The sequence below is a fragment of the Lucilia cuprina genome, chromosome 5, assembly GCF_022045245.1.
Source record: "Lucilia cuprina isolate Lc7/37 chromosome 5, ASM2204524v1, whole genome shotgun sequence".
Taxonomy (NCBI): Eukaryota; Metazoa; Arthropoda; class Insecta; order Diptera; family Calliphoridae; genus Lucilia; species Lucilia cuprina.
Genome location: NC_060953.1, coordinates 55,671,741 through 55,677,408, shown reverse-complemented (window position 1 = coordinate 55,677,408; position 5,668 = coordinate 55,671,741).

Here is a 5,668-nt window from a genome sequence, read left to right as displayed (position 1 = left end):
CTAGTTCAGTTCTAGTTCAGTTCTAGTTCAGTTCTAGTTCAGTTCTAGTTCAGTTCTAGTTCAGTTCTAGTTCAGTTCTAGTTCAGTTCTAGTTCAGTTTTAGTTGAATTCTAGTTCAGTTCTTGTTCAATTAAGATAAAAAAAAAAACATTTTTGAAATCTTGTTTAAGATTTCACTTTTGCTACCCTAACCCCTTGTATTAAAAATAAATATGCATAAAAGTTCTCTTCATTATGGTACCCCGCTGTTTGTTAATACATAAATATATACAAAAAAATTTGTTTTCATCAAACTGCTTTTTTAAGTTGCGGTAAATGTTCTCACAAGTAAACACAAATGTGTCTAATAAAACAACACATTTTTATTTTTATCTAAATAAATGTTTTTGTATCCATTTGTAATATTACAGACACATTAACTAAAAGTAATTTTAATTTGTTGTTCGTTCCTGCAACACATCAGGGGGTTATAAAACTTTTGACTTTAATACCTCTCATAGAACAAATTGGCAATATGTATGTATGTGTGAAAAAACTCATACATAAAGATTGTGGTTTTGGAATTATTTAATTATTTGTATTATGACATGTAATTGATTCTATTAGTAGTAAAATTTTTATTACGAAAAAAAATCTGGTTAAAATGAAACCAGTATCCTAGTTATCATTATCATTTAAATCCATAGGGTCAGTCTTTATTGTGGTAATACAAATGTTATAATAATAATGAAAACATGTTAGATTATTTAACACAATTATTACAGTAATTAGAAAATATATACATATATCCATAGAATTTGTATGATTTTGCACAAATGGACAAATACTAACTCTGGGGATTTATTGAAATGTTTACAACACGAATAATGTATCCATTGAACTTTAAGCTGGACGCTATTTTGATAACAATAAAATTTTGAGATTAAATTTTTAAAAGGCCATGACCTTAAAAATCCGAATTATTTTTTCGTCATTTCACTTGATTTTTTTTCTACTTTTTAAAATAATAGCTTCTAGGTCATTTCTATTTATATTTTTTTCTTTTAACTAAGTATATACCATAAAAAAAGGAGTAGCGAAAAAATCCTTTGTAAAGTAATTACATTGAAAAGAAAGCAATGCCAAACACTATTTAAAGCGACCTTCTAATAGGGGTTTCCTTTTCCTGTAAACCGTAATTTAATGGTTCGCAGCTGTAACAAAAGAAAATCGAAAGAAAAAAGGTCCATTTTAAGTCAACATAATTAATTTTGCTACAATTTCATTGATAAATTGATAATTTTTATAAAAAAAGAAAAACAAAAAGGGCTAAATATTTTAAATATATATTGGCGCCAGTGTGTTAATAACTGTGTCAACATCCTGATTAAGTTTCATTCAAAAACATAAATTTCTCTATTTTCTTTATTTACTTCTGTACATTTTTGCCCAAGATCTATTTAATATAATTAGTACAGTAAAATCTTTTTTTAGTTAATTTTCTATTTGCTTCTATGTACTAAACTTTTAATCAACTTTTCGCAAATTTCTTTTTTTGTTTAATATGAATTAAGTTAAATTAGTAAAAATATTAAGACACGTTTTATTTAAAAGTAATAAAACAAATTGCCCAAAGTAGTTTAATCTCTTAAATCTGGAATTTGTAAAGAATATGTTGCAGTTTTATATATAACAAAATTTCTGCCACCATACTTTTGCTACCGTGCAGGATCTATAACAAGTTCCCAGTCAAAAATTCTCTGAACTAGAAGAGGACTAGAACAGAACTAGAAATGAACTAAAACAGAACTAGAACAGAACTAGAACCGAACTAGAACAGAACTAGAACAGAACTAGAACAGAACTAGAACAGAACTAGAACAGATCTAGAACAGAACTAGAACAGAACTAGAACAGAACTAGAACAGAACTAGAACAGAACTAGAACAGAACTAGAACAGAACTAGAACAGAACTAGAACAGAACTAGAACAGAACTAGAACAGAACTAGAACAGAACTAGAATATAACTAGAACAGAACTAGAACAGAACTGGAACAGAACTAGAACATAACTAGAACAGAACTAGAACAGAACTAGAACAGAACTAGAACAGAACTAGAACAGAACTAGAACAGAACTAGAACAACACTAGAACAGAACTAGAACAGAACTAGAACAGAACTAGAACAGAACTAGAACAGAACTAGAACAGAACTAGAACAGAACTAGAACAGAACTAGAACAGAACTAGAACAGAACTAGAACAAAACTAGAACTAGAACAGAACTAGAACTAGAACAAGAACAGAACTAGAACAGAACTAGAACTAGAACAGAACTAGAACAGAACTAGAACAGAACTAGAACAGAACTAGAACAGAACTTGAACAGAACTAGAACAGAACTAAAACAGAACTTGAACAGAACTAGAACAGAACTAAAACAAGAACAGAACTAGACTAGAACTAAACTAGAACTGAACTAGAACTGAACTAGAACTGAACTAGGACTGAACTAGGACTGAACTAGAACTGAACTAGAACTGAACTAGAACTGAACTAGAACTGAACTAAAACTGAACTAGAACTGAACTAGAACTGAACTAGAACTGAACTAGAACTGAACTAGAACTGAACTAGAACTGAACTAGAATTGAACTAGAACTGAACTAGAACTGAACTAGTAAGAAACCAACCAGTACTACTGGACTATGCTAAACTCACCCAAACATTTTAACTCACTTTGGCCGGATGTGTTTTACTGGTGTTAATTTAAGTCACGCATTTATCAGGTGTTAAAGTTTTTATATCAAACTTTTTTTTCACACAACTTTTTCTTTTATACTTATTAGCAGTTGGAGTAGTAGCAGTATTTGAATAGTTTATCAAAGTAGTTGTATGTGTGTAGTTAGTATATTATAGGAAATATTTTACTTTGAAAAGTTAAATAAGTTACATATATGTATATGTTTTTATGATACAGTCAATATTTTATGGAAAATTAAGAATTTTGTCAAAATTAAAAGAAAATGTTTTTACTGATAGTCTTAGTTTTGAGTGATCTTCGCATTTTTGTGTAGTTTGTAAACTTATTTTGTTAACCTTGGTTTTGTTAATTATAAACTTTGATCGAAGTTCTGTAAATAAGTTTTTAGTCAAGCTTTGAAAATAAACTGTATTTTATGCTTGCTTAACTTCATTTAATCCAACTGTATTAAATATATTTTTTAAAATTGTTCGTGCTTAAAGAAAAACTGAATAAATATTATTTTTAAATATAGGTTATTTTAACTTTCAGATATTATCATATAGATTAGTTCACTTGGTTATACTTATTCATACAAATAAGTTTTTGTCTTTATGCAGGATATTAGGTCAAGAGATATTACTAGTAAAATATTTGTTATCTAAGAGATGTTGAAGAATACTAATGTTGTGGATACAATTATAAAATAATATTTTGCATAAACTTGCAATGTGTTTTAAGTTTATGGAAGGAATACAATATAAAAAATCAATAAATTCCTTTGATATATTTGGCACATACACTTTTCTATGGAAATCTATTGAATTGAGAGAAAACAGGGAAAATCAGCAGACCATTTCATAGTCATTTTATAACCAAGAAGAAAGACGTTTTTTAATTAAACACACCTGATACCAAATTGACACCAAGGTGTTTATAACTTTTCAGTAACATACGTTGTCAAAGTATTTACTTATAGTTTTCAAATTACCAACAAAAAATATATCCGAACTTTTCAAATCAACAAAAAACAAGTAAGAAATTTCGGGCGAGGCCGATCATTTAATACCCTACACGGTTTACAAAAATATAATGTGATTTAGTTGCCATAATGAAGCATTTAAGTTAAGTTGTACCTTAACCTTCACATTAAAGTGAAATTTTGATGGGGGCTTTTCATAGGGGCTAGGGTCATATGACCCATAGAATTCGTGAGGGTCATCAAGACTAGTATAGAACTATATTTTTGCAGTTTTTGTCGAGATATTAGTAAATTAAACATAATTATGAACTTAAAAGCCCTATTGGATGGGTTCAGTTATATGGGAGTTAGTTGAAATAATGGACCGATGTCAACCATTTTCAACAGGCTTAGTCAACGGTATCATAGACGATTATGTGGGACAATAGAAGATCATGTATCGAATTTCATTGAATTATCTACAAAATTGCGACCTGAAGTTAGATTACAAGGTTTACATGGACGGACGGACAGACGGACATAGCTAAATCGGTATGGTATACTTTAAGGTGGGTATAGGACCACTTATGGTGTGTTGCAAACATCAGCACAAACCCAATATACCCTCCCAACTAAAGTGGTGTAGGGTATAAATAATAATGTGTCAGCAAAGTGATAACGCTATGTTGACAAAGAGAACTTTGTGTTGTTGAAAGTACAACGATGTATTGCCGAAATGACACAAAGCTTAATCGATGACAACAATGAGTAGTTGCAATGACAACGATGCGTTGTTAAAATTACAACAGTAGTTGACAAAGTAAGAACTTAAATGAATGTTTTGACAGTGAATTGTATCTTCTACCGTTTTTTTTATGTGAAGAGAAGGAGACTTTATATGAAGCTCGATTAAAAGTAAATAAATTAAAAAATATTAGAACTCTATTAAGAGTTATCGTTTATATGAGAAATAAATGATATTATGGAGCAAATTGTACCAACTCCAATAGTGAAGGGAAAATGTTAATTATATGAGCACAAAGATGAACGTATGGACTAACATACGTACAGACGAGTGGACCTGTAGACATAACCGCTGGACCCCTTTCTACCTACAAACACCTTTCAAAGTTGAAAAATTTGAAATTTTGTTACGACTGAACCGGTTATTTGAACTTATTTATTAATATTACATCAACCACCCTAATGATTTACAAATATTTCTATATTTTGCTAAACATTCATAAAAAGTCGTATGAATCTGTCATGTTATGTATCTTTATTTATCGCAAGACATCTGTACAAAGATATTTCACTTAAATGAGCAAAATTTTTTTAATTTTTTTTTAAGTAAACACTTTCTTTCTAAGAAATAAACACATTAACTTATAAATTTTCCGATATTCTAATATGTAGACAAAAATATAAAAGTTTATATTGTAGCGTATATGTCAGAACCAGTTTAATCTTTTTTTGTTAAAAAAAATCTTTAGAAGCTGAAAATACAAATCTCTTGCTTACAAAACTACTTCCAAATAAGCAATACATTTAGCTTTGTGCTTGTGATGGCTTTCAACAAACACATTAAGCTTTAAACATTCATTGATTTTAAAATAGGTATTCCTCACAATCACAAAATATTTTTGTCTAATTCCAATAAAAACATCCTTAAACGAAATATTACATTAACAAAAGGCAAAGAAAAACACACATTAGAAAAGAAAGACTTAAAAATTTCTAAAAATATGTTGGCCTATAGTATATATACATTCATATGTAGTGGTTTAATTTTCTATGATTTATTTATCATTTTTGATGCTTAAAGTTTGTCGTATTTATTTAAACAAACATACAAACAATCATACAGACATATATGCACACATACATTATAATTTGAACTTTGTTTTCTATTATGTCTAAATTCATGAATATGAAATGATGTTTAAAATTTATTTTCGTTACGTTTTTCTTTTAGTAAAAGT